Genomic DNA, 15564 nt, shown 5'->3' on the forward strand with positions numbered 1-15564 from the left:
AACATGGCAAAACCCTCTCTCTAGTAAAAATACAAAAAAGTTAGCCAAGTGTGGTGGTATGCACCTGTAATCTCAGCTACTCGGGAAGCTGAGGCAGGAGAATCACTTGAACCCAGGAGGCGGAGGCTGCAGTGAGCTGAGATCATTCCATTGCACTCCAGCCTGGGTGACAGAGCAAGACTCTGTCTCAGAAAAAAAAAAAGAAGAAGAAGAAGAAGAAGAATGACCAAGAGCTACCCTTATTTGAGCACTTACTGCATGCTAAGGACTGGCTGATTGTTCCGTATGCATGACCTCATTTAGTCCTCATGATAGCCTTCCAGAAACCCACTTTGCAGATGGGGAAACTGAGGCTCAGAAGAACAATGACTTGCCGCAGGGCACACTCTAGGCTAGCTGGTGAGCTGGGCTTCCCAGGTCTCTTGACCCCCAAATCCTCATCCTTGACTGCTTGCTCCCAAAGTTACTGTTTCCCCTCATCACCTGCACCCCAAGATGCTCAAAGTGGTATCTTCTGACTCTAAGAGGGTCAACCAGGGAGGCCAGCCAGGGCCACTGGTCTCTGACCTCTCTTGCTTGTTGACAGCCCCCGGGGGCTGTACTGCTGACTGCAGCCACTCCAGACCATCTCTCCCCAAAACCCTGTCAGACAGCTCTGGAGGAGGCATTTGGCTTTCCTTTTACGGTTTTTCTTTTCTTTTAACTTCTCTGCAACAAATATAGAAAATACAGATAAGCACAGGAAAGAGCAAGAAAATCACATTCCTTATTGTCTTCATTAGAATAGTGACATTTGGGTGCATTTCATTCCAGTATTTTTCTTTTATGCACTTGCATTGCCAGTTTTGTTTTTATGAAGACAGGATTGTTTGTCAACAGACATTTCCTGAGTACCCACTGCGGGTGGGGAGTTTGCTCCGTCCATCAGCGACAGCTCCGCCTCTCCCCTCACAACAGGTTCTTCCCTGAGAAGGGCTCCCGCTGCTGGGGTGGGCAAGATGGGCACCAGGAGAATGGGGCTTTGCAGCCTCGCAATTCAGAGCCAAGCTTTGGAGAAGGTAGATCTGGGCTGCTGGCTGTGTGGCCGCGGGGGTGCCACTTGACATCCTTTTCAAGAGTGGAGTGGCTTCCTTTTCTGTGGAGTGAGAGTCACCACTTGTCACACAACAGGTTTTGAAAATTAAATGGCCAAGTGAATGGGAAGGGTTTGGCGCCAAGTCGGCGCTCGGTGAGTGTTTCGTGGGCTCTCTGTGGGTCTCAGAGGACCTCTGTGTTGAGGGCGTTTTACTTCCTGGTGCTCTCAGGGAGCAATGCTGGACCCGGGACTTGGGAGACACCTCATGAAAGTTCAGTGATTCAAATCTTGCCTCTTGGCTTGAGGCAGGGCCTGGAAAACCTCTCACCGCCCTGCGGTGTTTCCAGAAAACACAGGCTCTGGCGCAGTCATCTTCCTTCCCGTGGGTTCCTAATATGGGTGTGATTTGCAACCGAAAAACCAAAGCCAACTTCACAGCTGAGACCACGAGCTCATCTCTCTTTGGGTTCTGTCCCAGCTCCCCGAGCCCTGGGGCTGATGAGGGTGGCGGAGGAGAGTCAGGGAGAGAAGAGGACCTGCAGAGGACGGAGGTGGGGTGCGGACTCGGATGAGGACTCAGGCAAGCTGCAGGGCCCAGAGGCACTAGGCCCCCCAGAGGTGCTCCGTACATGTTTGCGGAGTGAACACGAGTGAATGAGGAAGCCAGCTGAGGCATGCGCACTGGGAGAATGGGAGGAAAGAAGCCTTCATCTTTTCTGCCCATATTTCAAACCCCAGTGCCTGCCGCAGAGCCTAGGGGCACCCAAAGGGCCCAGCAGAGAGGAGAGGAACAAACTCCCCTTGCTGGTGGCTGCCCTCAGTCTCAGATGCCACTCTGTGACCCTGCCCTGGGCTCTGACCACCTCATTCCCCTGCAGCACCCCCCATGCCCTCTTAGGTCTCCCAGCTCCCATCTTTCCTGGGGAGCTTAGCAGGTACCATGCTGCGTGCTTGACTCTGGAGGATGGCACGCTCATGGTGGACTTTCCGACACGCAGGGAAGACATTCTAGAAGCCATCTTGCAGGCAAGCAACTGCTCCACCCAGGGATGAAGCCACCATGTGTGTCGAAGCCAAAAGCCTAGCCAGCCATCCCCAGTGGCCCTGCTGCCTGGTGGCAGGAGGCAGCTGACTCTGGGAAAGGACCCAGAAAGAAGAGGAAGAAGGGGCTGGGGGGCTGCACGTGCTGGAGCCACTGTGGGGTCCTGGGAAGTGGCCTCTCCCTGACTCTGAAATGAGGGGGCTGAGCCACAGGCCTTCAGAAGGGCCCCCAGACCTATGCCCCCCGGAGGCACATCCATGGGTTTTGGAGGACAGAGAGTGCAGAGGAGGCTCCCAGCTGGAGGCGGTGGGCACCCTGTGGGGAGCAGTGGGCAGGAGTTGGACTTACGAGGCAGGGCCGGCCCTCACCAGGGAAAGGAGGAAAGTGAGTAACGGTGACAATAATATGACAACTTCCATGACTGAGCACAGCGAGCTGGAAACTTCTCTCAAATGATCTCCTTTCATCTGCAAGACCGCCTCTTGCATGGCAGACAGCAAAGGCCAGAGCATCTGGAGTCGGGCGGGCAGTGTTCATGCCAAACCTCACACCTTCGTCTCCTACTTGGGATCCTCAGAGCCCCTACCCTAGAGGGTGATTGGGCCGTGTCAGAGAGGAGTCACTTGGAAGAGTGTCTGGCAGAAAAACGGGGCTCACATCTTGTGATTATTATTAGTATTATTAATGCAGAGATGGAACCTCAGAGAGGTGAAGTCACTTGCCCAGGGCCACACAGCAAGTAAGTAGTGGGGCCAGCATTTGATTTCAGACTGTCCAATTCAAAACCTTAGTCCTTCCCCAATACCTCCTGGCTTGGCTTCTGTCTTACGTCCCTTCTGGTCCCTCAGGAGGACAAAGTAGTTAAAACCACAGATGCCAGACAATTGCCCTTAGGTCCCATCCATTTCAGAGGAGAGGGATTTGCCAGAAGTCACACAGATAGACCTGGCCAGGGTGGAACCCTCAGTGGACAGACCCTCACGCCAGAGCCCCCCAAGTGTATCTGTGGAACCTGACAACAAGGTCACCCCCTTTCTGGCCCCCTGTTCCGCTCCCACCTCCCATGGGGCACAGGAAGTGATGGCTGAGATCCATTTCAAACCACAGGGGAAATTTTTTGTCTGGGCTGTACTGGAATCCCGCCAGGGCTTCAGGTCAGAGGTTCTCAGTCATATGCAAAAGACAGGGGATGTAGAATGGGCTGGGGAGGGGGCATTGCATTCCCATAACTACTTGGCCTTGGGATTCCCCTCGCCTGATCGGGCAGCTCTGAACTAAGCAGGCTTCTGAGTCCCCATCCCAGACTTGACTGCCCAGATCTTCCTGAGGTCATGGTCAAGTCAGGCCCTGGTCATCTCAGCTCCACGTCTGATCAGAGCTGAGTGCTGGGTGAGGCACGGCCGACCAGCCTCCCCTGCTGGCTCTGCACACTCACTGTGGGACCCTGGACAGGTCTCTCATCTTCAAAATCATCAGCTTCCCGCTGTCTCAGAATCCTTCCCAAACTTCCCTTCTGGGATTTCCAGGGAAGCTCGTCATAAGCACTTCTGCTTCTGCAGGACCAGTCTCCTGAACCCCAGCACCAAAAGAAAAGCCAAAGAACATTTTAAAAAATTTTTATTTTAAGCAGAGCAGGTGCCTGTGGCTTCTTTCTTGTCCACCCTCCCAGCTGGCATGAGGATGCTATGAGCTTGGAGGAGAAATCTTTGCTCTGTAAAACTATAAAGGGCTGGAAAAGAACTGCAAACCATTCCTTCTTAGGCTGAAAGCTTCTGGAGGACAGCTGCTGGCCCCCTGCCGAGGCCTAACAGAGCACTGACACTCAGGGCTTTCCTGGGGGCAGCTTGGCTGGCAATGGGTAGTGTCCAAGTCTCTACAGCACACAGTGTGCCCCGTCCCTGAGGCTGGCAAGGCTGAACCGTAAGGCAAGGGTTGGATCAAAGCAGGAATCGAATCTGGCTGGCACAGGTGTGAATAGTCCCAGACAGACCAGAGCTGATTTCCAGGGCCCTCGATACATTTATTATTATTATTATTATTATTATTTTGAGACAGGGTCTTAGCTCTGTTGCCCAGGCTGGAGTGCAGTGGTGCAATCATGGCTCACTGCAGCCTCGACCTCCTGGGCTCAAGCCACCCACCCGCCTCAGCCTCCCAACGTGCTGGAATCCCAGGTGTGAGCCACTGTGCCTGGCCTATTACTATTATTAGTATTTGGCGATGATGGTGGGGACTACTGGGCAGGGAACCAAGAGTCAGGATGCTAGCCCCTGCTTTAGCATGGCCTCCTTGGGAGTCCTTGGACAAGTCCCCTGCCTTTGCTGGGCCTCAGCCTTCCCCTCTGTACAATGGGGGGATGCCTATGATTCTGGGGCCAGGGCAGGAAGTTGGAAATGGGCAGAGCAGGGCCTCAAGTTTTCAGTGCATTTGTGACTTTCAGTTTGGAGACAGGCAGCTCTGGCCTTGGTAGAGATGGCTCTCCCAGCGTCTGTGTTTCAGAAGATGGGCTGGGAGTGAGGACGCTCAGCCGCAGTCTCCCATCCTTCCCCAACATGCCTGAGCCTCCAGGTTCTGCCCCGCCCAGTCAAGCAGAGTTCCCTTCCCCAACCCCCCAGTGAGTTGCTGTGTGACCTTGGCTAAGTCACTCTACCTCTCTGGCTTCCATTTGGGGTAACAGAGTCACAAAGGCCTCAGCAAAGGGCAGCCTGTCCTGGCCACCCACTCCCCTCCCTTTGGCCACATATCATCACTCCTATTGTAGCACCACTGAGCTGGGAGAGCCTTGGGGGATGGTGGAGGCCAAGTGTCCAGTTTCACAGGTGAGGAGACTGAGGCCCTTAAAGGTCTGCCCAGGGCCAGCCATCTCCAGTCCTCATGCCCTCTTTCTCTGCAGCATCGCTCTGTAGTAATAAAGAACACACCCAAATGACAGAGGCCTGCAGCTGGAGCTCCAGCCGACTTCCAAATCCCCAGGCTTCCACATTCCCAGACTTCTTTGAGCCCCTGTGTCCTTGTCTGTGGAACCGGGATAGCAGCAGACTCTGCTCACAGGCAGGGTAAGCCCTGGAGGGAGGAAGAGGGCATGAGAAGCAGTCTGAGGACACTGGTGTCCAGGGTGGCCCTCCTTCTCCCCACTCCCCCTAGGCCCCGTGCAGCGGCCCAGCCTCTCTCCTGCCATCCTTTGGCTTCCTGCCCTCGGTTTCCCCCTCGTGCCTCCCTGGCCCATGCTGCCTCTTGCTAGGCCTCTGAGGCAACCAGGAGAGCCCCACAGAAGAGGCAGCAGTGACGGCAGGTGGTGGGCACCGAAGCCCAAGCCCCTCAACGGTCTTCAGAGCATTTGATGTCAGAAGGGAGTATTTGTTTCCAAGGCCAGCTGCACTGCTGCTTGGTGTGCCCCTGCTCCTCTGCATGATTCCTACCTGGCGTGGCTGCTGCTGTGGCCTCTTCCGTGGTCATCTATCCTTTCCCCCCTTGCTGGCCTGGCTGCACCCCCTGAACACTGCATTGCCCCTGTTGGCGTGGCTGCTGCAGCCACTGTAGCCCTTATGTGGGCAGAAACGGCAGCACCTTTGCTGGCATGGCTGGTCTGTGGTCAGATAAGCTGCTCCCCACCCACCCTGGCATGGCCACTGGGAAGCACGCTGTGGTCCACTGATGGCCTCTGCTGCCAGGATCCAGGTCTGAGGCCACAGCTGTCTGCATCAATGGCAGTGCTCGAGGCACTCACTGGACATCTCTAGATGGCAGCTGCTGTTCCTTCAATGGGGGCAGCCCAGCCTCACTTCGAAGTCCATCACTCAAGGGACCCCAGCTCCTCCAAGACCCTGGACCCCCAAGACTCTCTGTGCCCACCTCTTCCCAGAACCTCTCTCTGGCCCTGGTGATCTTTCGACGCTCAAGGATGGAGCTGAGTGGTCCTTTCTTACGGGACTTCAGGGTAGCAGAGAGTGGCAGCAGGACAGGGGACCCTCCTCCCTGCTCCCATAATGCTCCAAGGCCATCACAAATAGCCTGGGATCTCCAATAGCCCGTGGCACTGTTGCCCTGGGAGAGTAGGCTCCTCTGAGACCGCCTGTCTCCCCCAAACCCTCATCAGGCAGCAGTTTCAAGGCCTGTGTTCTCCAGGGGGCATCAAAGGGATTTCTGTATAATGACAGAGAAGCTTCTGGAAAATTTTCATGGCCATTGCTGCTCCAGGCTTCTCCCAGCCTCTGGCCACCTTGGTGGTGCTTATTCAGTCCACAAACCTTGGGGACCTACTGTGTGCCAGGGACTGTGCTTGCCGTGGGGATGGGGCAATGGGAGGCCAGACCCATCTCTACCCTGGGGACACTCACAGTCTGGGTGAGGACACAGGCGGAAACAGTGATTTAGCTGCCGTGGTAGTGAGTACACAGAGACTCGCTGTGCGTCACCAGGGTACCTGACAGAGACAATCCTGGAAAGTTCCTGGAGGAAGTGACCTTCCAGCCCATCTCTGAGCCTTGGGGAGGATATAGTCAGGCAAGTGGGGAAGGGTCAGTGCTTCAGGCAGGGGAAGAGCATGTGCAAAGCCTCTGAACAGAAGGGGCATGCCCTTTATAGCCTTGAGTCCAAATCCTTATTAGTTACTGTTTGCCAGGGACAGGTTGGCACAGTGGCTAAAGGCTGGGGCTCTGGCATCACATGGCCTAGGTTTGAATCTCACTTTGCTACTTACTAACTATGAGACAATGTATAAATTACTTGACCCCCTCCCCATCCCTCAGTTTCTTCATCTGTAAAATGGGAATATTACTTTACATGAATGGTCCTGCTGAATCCCAACAACACTTCGCAAAGCTGTTGGGATTCAATGGGACCATTCATGTAAAGCACTTAGCACACAATAAATGCTCAATAAATCTTACCACGAGTCTCACCTACTGAGCATCTGTGTGTGTTCCACAGTTTATCTTCACACAGATCTGTGAAGCTTGGACCCACTGCTCCATTTCATAGATAAGAAGACTGAGGGTTAGAGGACTGAGTAAGGTGGAGATCGATTGAGGTTTTGGAGGAATCAGGGAGGCTTCTTGGAGGAGATGGTGGCTGAGCTGGGTGTTGAGAATGGCCACCCCCGCCCCACCCACCAGCCAGGAAGGCTCACTCTAAGCAGAGTATTTCAGCTTCAGGGGCTCCATTGGTCCCGGGCTCCCTGGGTCTGGGGATGGAACAAAAGGGCTGCCCTGGGCACTCCCAAGGCCTCCCAGGAGTCCCAGCAGGGAAGGCCCCATTGGGCCAGGTTCTCAGGCTACAGAGCCTCCAGCGAGCATCAAACAACAAAAAGGCTTTTCTCACTCTGGATGAGTCACCAGAGCGAGCAGACGCCCCGTCCCTGTGCTGAAGAAGATGAAACCACACATCTGAAGAAGTTTCCCACGCCACCACTTGCTTTAAATAGCTGCAGAGAGAAGTGGAGGAGGGAGGGAAGGGGAGAGGGGGTAGGGAAGCAGGGCTGTCCGCACCAGGACCTGGCTGGGGTCTCCCCCATACCCCAGGACCCTGACACGCACCCCTTGAAGCAGGTTGTTGATGAGAACTCAGGCCCCATGGGTGCCAGGGGAGCCCAGCAGAGGCCCAGAGCCCACGGTGGGCCAGGGCACAGCAGACAGATAGGCAGACAGCAGGAGACACATCCAGCTGGGCCGTGGGGTGCACACCCCTGTGTCAGGGTGCAGGCCCAGGAAGGGGGAAGTTGACCTCACTGTGCACCCCGGTGCAGCCTCTAGGCCCCCAGCCAAGCTTCCTTGCAGGTCACCTGACACCCCTGAGTGCTCTGGCTGTGCCCCCCTGCCTGGCTAGGTTCGTGACTGAGCCCTGGGCGGCATTTCCGGAGGCAGGCCGGGAGCTGGGGCTGCTTACGCACTTGCTGTCCCCCCCTCCAGCAGGGCCGGGTGAGAAGAGAGCCCCCCATCCCCCCCTTCCCGTAAATGAGCTCACCCCCACCCCAGGGCCTCACAGGGATTCTAAGAAGTGGAAGCCAGGCACCTGCTCCTCGCCCACAGCAGGGGGTGGGGGTGGGGTAGGAGGGGGAGGGGCAAGGGAGAGGCCAGGGGTCCTCATAACCCCTCAGCTCAGCCCTCAGGCCTAGGCCAGGGTTCAGGGGCAGCCCCAGGGGTTGGTAAATATTCTTTCCCTTAGGTGTGGAAGAATGCCCTCTCTGTTGTCTATGCGAGAGCAGTGCAGTTCAGGATGCCTCCGTGGCCCGGGCCCATTTTTCAGAAGGCAAACAGGGAATCCCAGAGATGCCTTGGAGGCCAGTCTGGTTCCCTCCCACACTGGGAGTAAGATCACCTCCTGGATGTTCAGGCAGCCCTTGGTGACCATCAGTGGCTCACTAAATATCTGCCTTTGGAGACCCTCTAAGCCAAGGCCCAGAGAGGGCAGTGATTTGTCCAAGGTCACACAGCAGGCCAGGGGAGGTCCAGGCATACCTCTAGGTGAGTCCATACCCTGCCCAACCCACCAGTACTGCCAGCAAACATTCATTTGGCATCTACTGGATCCTTTGCAGGGACATGGGATTAAATAAGACAGCATCCCACCGAGGGGGTCCAAAAAATAATCATGAGCAGTCGCCAGAACCTGGGCCAGGGGATCTCAGTGCTGCCTTCTCATCCAGGTCTCGAGGCTTTGAAAAAATACAGATTCCAGGGCTCCAGCCCTGAGATTAGGATTCAGCAGACTGGGAAGGAGCCCAGGAACCTGCATTTTATAAAGTTCCTCTAGTTGATCTGATGGATTGAGAAGCTTGGAACAGACTGTAAGCAAATTGAGGGCAGGGGCTGTCCCGAAGGAGGGGAGGGGGTTTCCAAGGGCTTCCAGTGAGAGACACACACCCCAGCCTTCCCCTCCCACACCAACCTCTGCCTGTACACAGGGCCCAGCCCAAAGAGGCTTCCAGGAACGAGGCACTGACAAGAATAGTTCCAAGAGGCTGAATGACGGCCCCCGCCTCTCTCTGCTCTCCCCACTCCCGAGTTCACATGCAGGACAGGGTGGCCATGCTCCAGGCAGCCAACGAGGTGGGCGATCCCACTGTGGATGGCTCTGCCTGGTGTTAGGGCCCTGGCCTGTGCCCTCCGTCCCCCGTCTGCACCCTCCCTGAGGTCCCTGTGGCCCAGGCTGGGTGGCTCCGGGCCTCCGTAGGCTGTAGGTCCTGGGGTGAGGGGGACTCTCTTGTCTGTCCAGAGAGTATGAAGCTGGGAAAGGCGGGGGTGCTAGGGCCTGCAGCTAAGGTGTGTGCGGGCTCTCTTCCTGGTACTCGAGGAGTTTGGTGCTCCCGGGCCTGGTAGCGTGGGAAGCAACATGGAGGCCCTGGGCTGGGCTGTCCCTGTGTGCCTGGCAGAGCATCCAGCCAGGACCAGGCTCAGTGAGGACTCATGGACCGACTGATCTGGGGATGTAGGTGGCAGAAGCTGCCCCCTCCCTGTCTCTAACGCAGTGCCCAACTTGGCCACCTCACGAGGCCACTGTCCTCTCAGACTCCATGTCTGCTTCTGTGCAATGGGCAGCAGGGGTGGGAAGAGAAAGGCTTGTCCAGGGCCACAGTGGGGCTAGAGGGAGCAGCCAGGCCCCTCGGCAGGCCTGCTCCTAGCGCCAGGGGCCACATCCCCACAGCCTCCGCTTTTGCAGAGGGCAGGGGAGACAGAAGTCACCGAGAGGAAGTAGAGAGCCCTCCCCAGACCCATCTGAGTGGGGCTGCCAATCGCCGGCTCTGGAGCTTCGAGCAGGGCATGGTGCCACGCCTCTCAGAACCCCATTTTCTCATCTGTGCAGCAGAGACCCCCCGACTCCAGAGGGCTGCTTTGAGGGTTAAATGAGCAAAATCTCGTGAATGTGTGAGGAATAATCATTATTTCGATAGGCGTGATTGACATTTTTCTCACTAGAGTGTGAGTTCCAGGGGCAGGGGTTGTGCCTGACATTGGTAGGTGCTCAGTTGGTTTGTGGAGTGAATAAACGAGTGTAGAGGGAGCCGTTCTCTTGGCCTGTGCTGGAGGCTTCCTGGGGCCTTGTTCAGCACATGTGCGTGCTCACGTTTGTGTGCACCCATGTGTGTAGGCATGCATGTGCATGTGTATGTGCAGGCATGTATGTGTGTGCATGTGTGTGTAGGCATGTATGTGAATATGTGTGTGCAGGTATGTATGTGTGTCTGCAGATGTGTGCATGCAAGAATGTGTGTATGCATGTGTGTAGGCATGTATGTGAATGTGTGTGTGCAGGCATGTATGTGTGTGTAGGTGCGTGTATGCAGGTAGGTATGTGTGTGCATGTGTGTGGGCATGTATGTGAATGTGTGTGCAGGCATGTATGTGTGCGTGTGCAGGCATGTATGTGTGTGTGCGGGTGTGTGTGCACGGGTGTGTGTGCAGGCATGTGTGTGTGCGGGCATGTATGTGTGTGTGCAGGCATGTATGCGTGTGTGCAGGTGTGTGTGCACAGGCATGTATGTGTGTGTGCAGGTGTGTGTGTGGGGGCATGTATGCATGTGTGCAGGGGTGTGTGTGTGCAGGCATGTGTATGTGTGCAGGTGTGTGTGTGTGCAGGCATGTATGTGTGGGAGTGTGTGTGCACGCATCCACATGCCTGCACACTCCTGCATGCGGGTCTGGCCCCGGTGTGGAAATGTGGGTCTGTGCATGGCCTGTCTGGGTCTGTGTTTTGCATATGGGTCTGGCATGTGGCCATTTGCATGTACTTCTCAGTCTGTGGGCCTATAGCTATGAGTGTGCTCACCCCACAGGTGTCCAGGCTTGGTCCGGAGTGAGCGTGTCTGATTATTGGTGTATGGCGGGTATGGGAGGTTGCCTCCTGCTCTCCTGACTCCCTCTCCCCAACCAGGACTCCAAGTTGTGAGCCCGCCTGGGAGTGCCAGACTATGTAAAACAGAGGCCAGGCCCAGGGAAGCCCCTGCAGAGTGGCCCCTGGGGACTTCCAGGCCCCTCCTCCCTGGATGCCCCTCCCCTCAGTAAAGCCTTCTGCCCCTTCCAAAGTCTCATGACTCTCCACTCAGGGGCTTCCTCTCATATCTGGGGGCTGCACACAGTGCCCAGATTTCCCTGTCTGCCCTCTCTCCCACCACTGCTTTCAGCCCCTCTTGCAATGCCAGGCCTGGCGTCTCCCTCCTTCCTTTCTGAGGCCCCCCCTTCACTTCTGCACAGTTCCCCCAGCTGCTTTTGTGAGCTCCACTGTGCGCCAGCTCCTGGGCCCCGGCCATTCCCCTGCATCATGGTTACCACTGAGAGAGCTTCTAGCCGAAGCCCCATTTTACCAATGAGGAAACTGAAGCTCAGAGAAGTTAAGGAACTTGTTCAAGGTCACACAGCAAGTGAGTGAGAATCAGACACAAGCAAGACTCCGAATCCAGGTCTCTTTCTCATACAGCCACACCACCACCATGCTTCAAGTCATATCAATGACTGAGCCTCACTGGGAGGACCGTGTAAACCCCTTCCCCAGATGGACCCCAGGGGTTCAGGCACCTCCCATATCCATGGCTCATAGGATGAAGGCTCCTGGCTCTGGAAAAGGCCTCCTGGCCTGCTTGTGGAGGAACTCAGGCTCACCTTCTGCTCCTGGCGGAGCCATGTTTGGGCCTGGAAACCTCCAAGCCTACCCCAGTTGGGCCAACTTGAAGCCCCCAGGTCTTCTCAATGCCACATAGCATTTGCCTGGCGGGCCCCATGGAGAGGTCAGAATCCCCTTCGGCAGGGTCATTACTGTTTCCCCAGAACACGCTTCCATTTGGCAAGGACATGTGTGTTGGGGGAGCCATGTGGCTTTGATTTAAATTTCACCCTGGAAAAACAATGGTTTGGATTAAGGGAAGAAACAGTTGGTGAAATGTCATGGAAAGAAAGGAGGGGAGAACAGGGAACCTTTGTAGCAAGAGCAGGCCCCAAACTTTCAAACCCACATTCCAGAGGTTTCTGAAGGCCTGCCATGCAGACCTGACCTCCTACCCCAGCATGCTCCTGTCCTCTTCAGTAGCAGTGAGGTTTCCTCAGGAGATATCCCACTGGTCCTGCTCCCTCCTCTTACAGAAGCTGAAACAGAGGCTCAGGGAAGGGTGGCGACCTGCCTGGGGCCATGATGAGTTCTGGTGGCTCATGGAGCTCAAAGGAGGCTAGGGGTGGGGTGAGAAGAGAGACATGAGGCTCTGCTTTCCCCCACTCTGTTGGCACGGGGCTTGACCTCTCTAGGCCTCAGTGTCCCCAATGAGAAAGGGAAGAAAAAGGAATTACAGTATTTTCAATCTCCACTGGAGCTGAGCGAAGCCCAGGAGCCCTGTGGAAGGCCAGTGTGCTTGGCTCTGACTTCCTGACTCTTTCTTTACTTATGCTGGGCTTGGCGCTGACAGCATCCAACGCGTGGCCTGCGCTGAGTTCCCAACACCCACTGTCCCCACCCTACAGACAGCAGACAGAGGCTCCTAGAGGCTAGGAAACTTACAAGGCTCCAAGAGGCTAGGAAACTTACGAGGCCCCTTGGCTAGGATGTGGCCCCAGGGGCTGTTCCTAACCACTGGACTGTGAGGCTGAGGCTGGGAAGAGAGTGGAGAGGATTTAGCCCAGGGCCGTGAGAGCTGGGAACAACCTGAAGCCCACACCCCCAGGAGTACCTCACAGTTTCTAGGTCACCAGCTCTGAGTCAGGAAGTCTCTCGACGTCATCCATTCATTTAGAGGCGGGAGCTGAGGCCAAGCAGAGGGATGTATCCAGGGCCACACAGTGGGGAGGTGCCACATCTCCGGACGGCCAGTGGGGGCTCTGTGGTGTGGATCCTGGAACCAATGCGGGATGACACTCTGACCCGTCAGGCTGGCCTCAGGGACTGTGCGGCCCTGCATCTCCATCTCTGTATTGGCTGCTTAGGGTCGGAACTCCAGCTGTGGTTATGGGTCCATCTGAGACCAGGGTCAGGGCTCAGTGTGTGGCCGGGGCTATATGTCAGCAATGAGGGCTTGGTCTGTGACCAGGGTCAAGGCTGAGGAGTTTAATGCAATGAATTGGCTGTAGAAGATAAAAATGGACTCGAAACCCAAAGGACAGAATCGCTGATGGGGGTTGTGCGTGCTGTGATGGGCCAGGGAAGAGCTGGGCACGGGGCTCTGGATCTACAGAGGCAGGAGCTGGGGCACTTCGACCCCATGAAGTCCTCTTCACACCCACCTCTGCCTGGTGCAGCCCTCCCCCTTCATCCCTGTGCCCCCAGGACAACCCCATCTCTTTCCTCTGGGGAGAAGCCACTGGAAGTCATCCCCCTCCTGACTTGACACCTAAAGGGGCCAGAAGAACCATCTGCCCCCCAGTGCTGGGTTCCACCTGTGCTCAGAGCCCAATCTCACCCCACAGGATGGGAAGGGAACCATCTGGAGGACAGGAGAAAGGCCGCTCTGCACGGGTGGGGCGGGGATGCTGACGAGTCCATCGCCAGGACTTAACCTGGACAGGTTGGTTCTTGAGTCCATGCTTTTTTTTTTTTTTTTTTTCTTTTTTTCTTTTTTTTTTTAATTGATCATTCTTGGGTGTTTCTCACAGAGGGGGATTTGGCAGGGTCATAGGACAATAGTGGAGGGAAGGTCAGCAGATAAACAAGTGAACAAAGGTCTCTGGTTTTCCTAGGCAGAGGACCCTGAGGCCTTCCGCAGTGTTTGTGTCCCTGGGTACTTGAGATTAGGGAGTGGTGATGACTCTTAACGAGCATGCTGCCTTCAAGCATCTGTTTAACAAAGCACATCTTGCACTGCCCTTAATCCATTTAACTCTGAGTGGACACAGCACATGTTTCAGAGAGCACAGGGTTGCGGGGTAAGGTCACAGATCAACAGGATCCCAAGGCAGAAGAATTTTTCTTAGTACAGAACAAAATGAAAAGTCTCCCATGTCTACTTCTTTCCACACAGACACGGCAACCATCCGATTTCTCAATCTTTTCCCCACCTTTCCCCGCTTTCTATTCCACAAAACCACCATTGTCATCATGGCCCGTTCTCAATGAGCTGTTGGGCACACCTCCCAGACGGGGTGGTGGCCGGGTAGAGGGGCTCCTCACTTCCCAGTAGGGGCGGCCGGGCAGAGGCGCCCCTCACCTCCCGGACAGGGCGGCTGGCCGGGCGGGGGGCTGACCCCCCCACCTCCCTCCCGGACCGGGGTGGCTGGCCGGGCAGAGGGGCTCCTCACTTCCCAGTAGGGGCGGCCGGGCAGAGGCGCCCCTCACCTCCCGGACAGGGCGGCTGGCCGGGCGGGGGGCTGACCCCCCCACCTCCCTCCCGGACCGGGGTGGCTGGCCGGGCAGAGGGGCTCCTCACTTCCCAGTAGGGGCGGCCGGGCAGAGGCGCCCCTCACCTCCCGGAAGAGGCGGCTGGCCGGGTGGGGGGCTGACCCCCCCACCTCCCTCCTGGACGGGGCGGCTGGCCGGGTGGGGGGCTGACCCCCCCACCTCCCTCCTGGACGGGGCGGCTGGCCGGGTGGGGGGCTGACCCCCCCACCTCCCTCCCGGACAGGGCGGCTGGCCGGGCAGAGGGGCTCCTCACTTCCCAGTAGGGGCAGCCGGGCAGAGGCGCCCCTCACCTCCCGGACGAGGCGGCTGGCCGGGCGGGGGGCTGACCCCCCCACCTCCCTCCCGGACGGGGCGGCTGGCCGGGCAGAGGGGCTCCTCACTTCCCAGTAGGGGCGTCCGGGCAGAGGCGCCCCTCACCCCCAGGATGAGGCGGCTGGCTGGGCGGGGGGCTGATCCCCTCACCTCCCTCCCGGACGGGGCGGCTGGCCGGGCGGGTGGCTGACCCCCCCACCTCCTTCCCAGACGGGGTGGCTGGCCGGGCAGAGGGACTCCTCACTTCCCAGTAGGGGCGGCCGGGCAGAGGTGCCCCTCACCCCCGGGACGAGGCGGCTGGCCGGGCGGGGGGCTGACCCCCCCACCTCCCTCCTGGACGGGGCGGCTGGCCGGGTGGGGGGCTGACCCCCCCACCTCCCTCCCGGACGGGGCGGCTGGCCGGGCAGAGGGGCTCCTCACTTCCCAGTAGGGGCAGCCGGGCAGAGGCGCCCCTCACCTCCCGGACGAGGCGGCTGGCCGGGCGGGGGGCTGACCCCCCCACCTCCCTCCCGGACGGGGCGGCTGGCCGGGCAGAGGGGCTCCTCACTTCCCAGTAGGGGCGTCCGGGCAGAGGCGCCCCTCACCCCCAGGATGAGGCGGCTGGCCGGGCGGGGGGCTGATCCCCTCACCTCCCTCCCGGACGGGGCGGCTGGCCAGGCGGGTGGCTGACCCCCCCACCTCCTTCCCAGACGGGGTGGCTGGCTGGGCAGAGGGACTCCTCACTTCCCAGTAGGGGCGGCCGGGCAGAGGTGCCCCTCAGCCCCGGGACGAGGCGGCTGGCCGGGCGGGGGGCTGATCCCCCCACCTCCCTCCCGGACGGGGCGGC

Source organism: Pan troglodytes, chromosome 1 (genome assembly GCF_028858775.2).
Source record: "Pan troglodytes isolate AG18354 chromosome 1, NHGRI_mPanTro3-v2.0_pri, whole genome shotgun sequence".
Classification (NCBI taxonomy): domain Eukaryota; kingdom Metazoa; phylum Chordata; class Mammalia; order Primates; family Hominidae; genus Pan; species Pan troglodytes.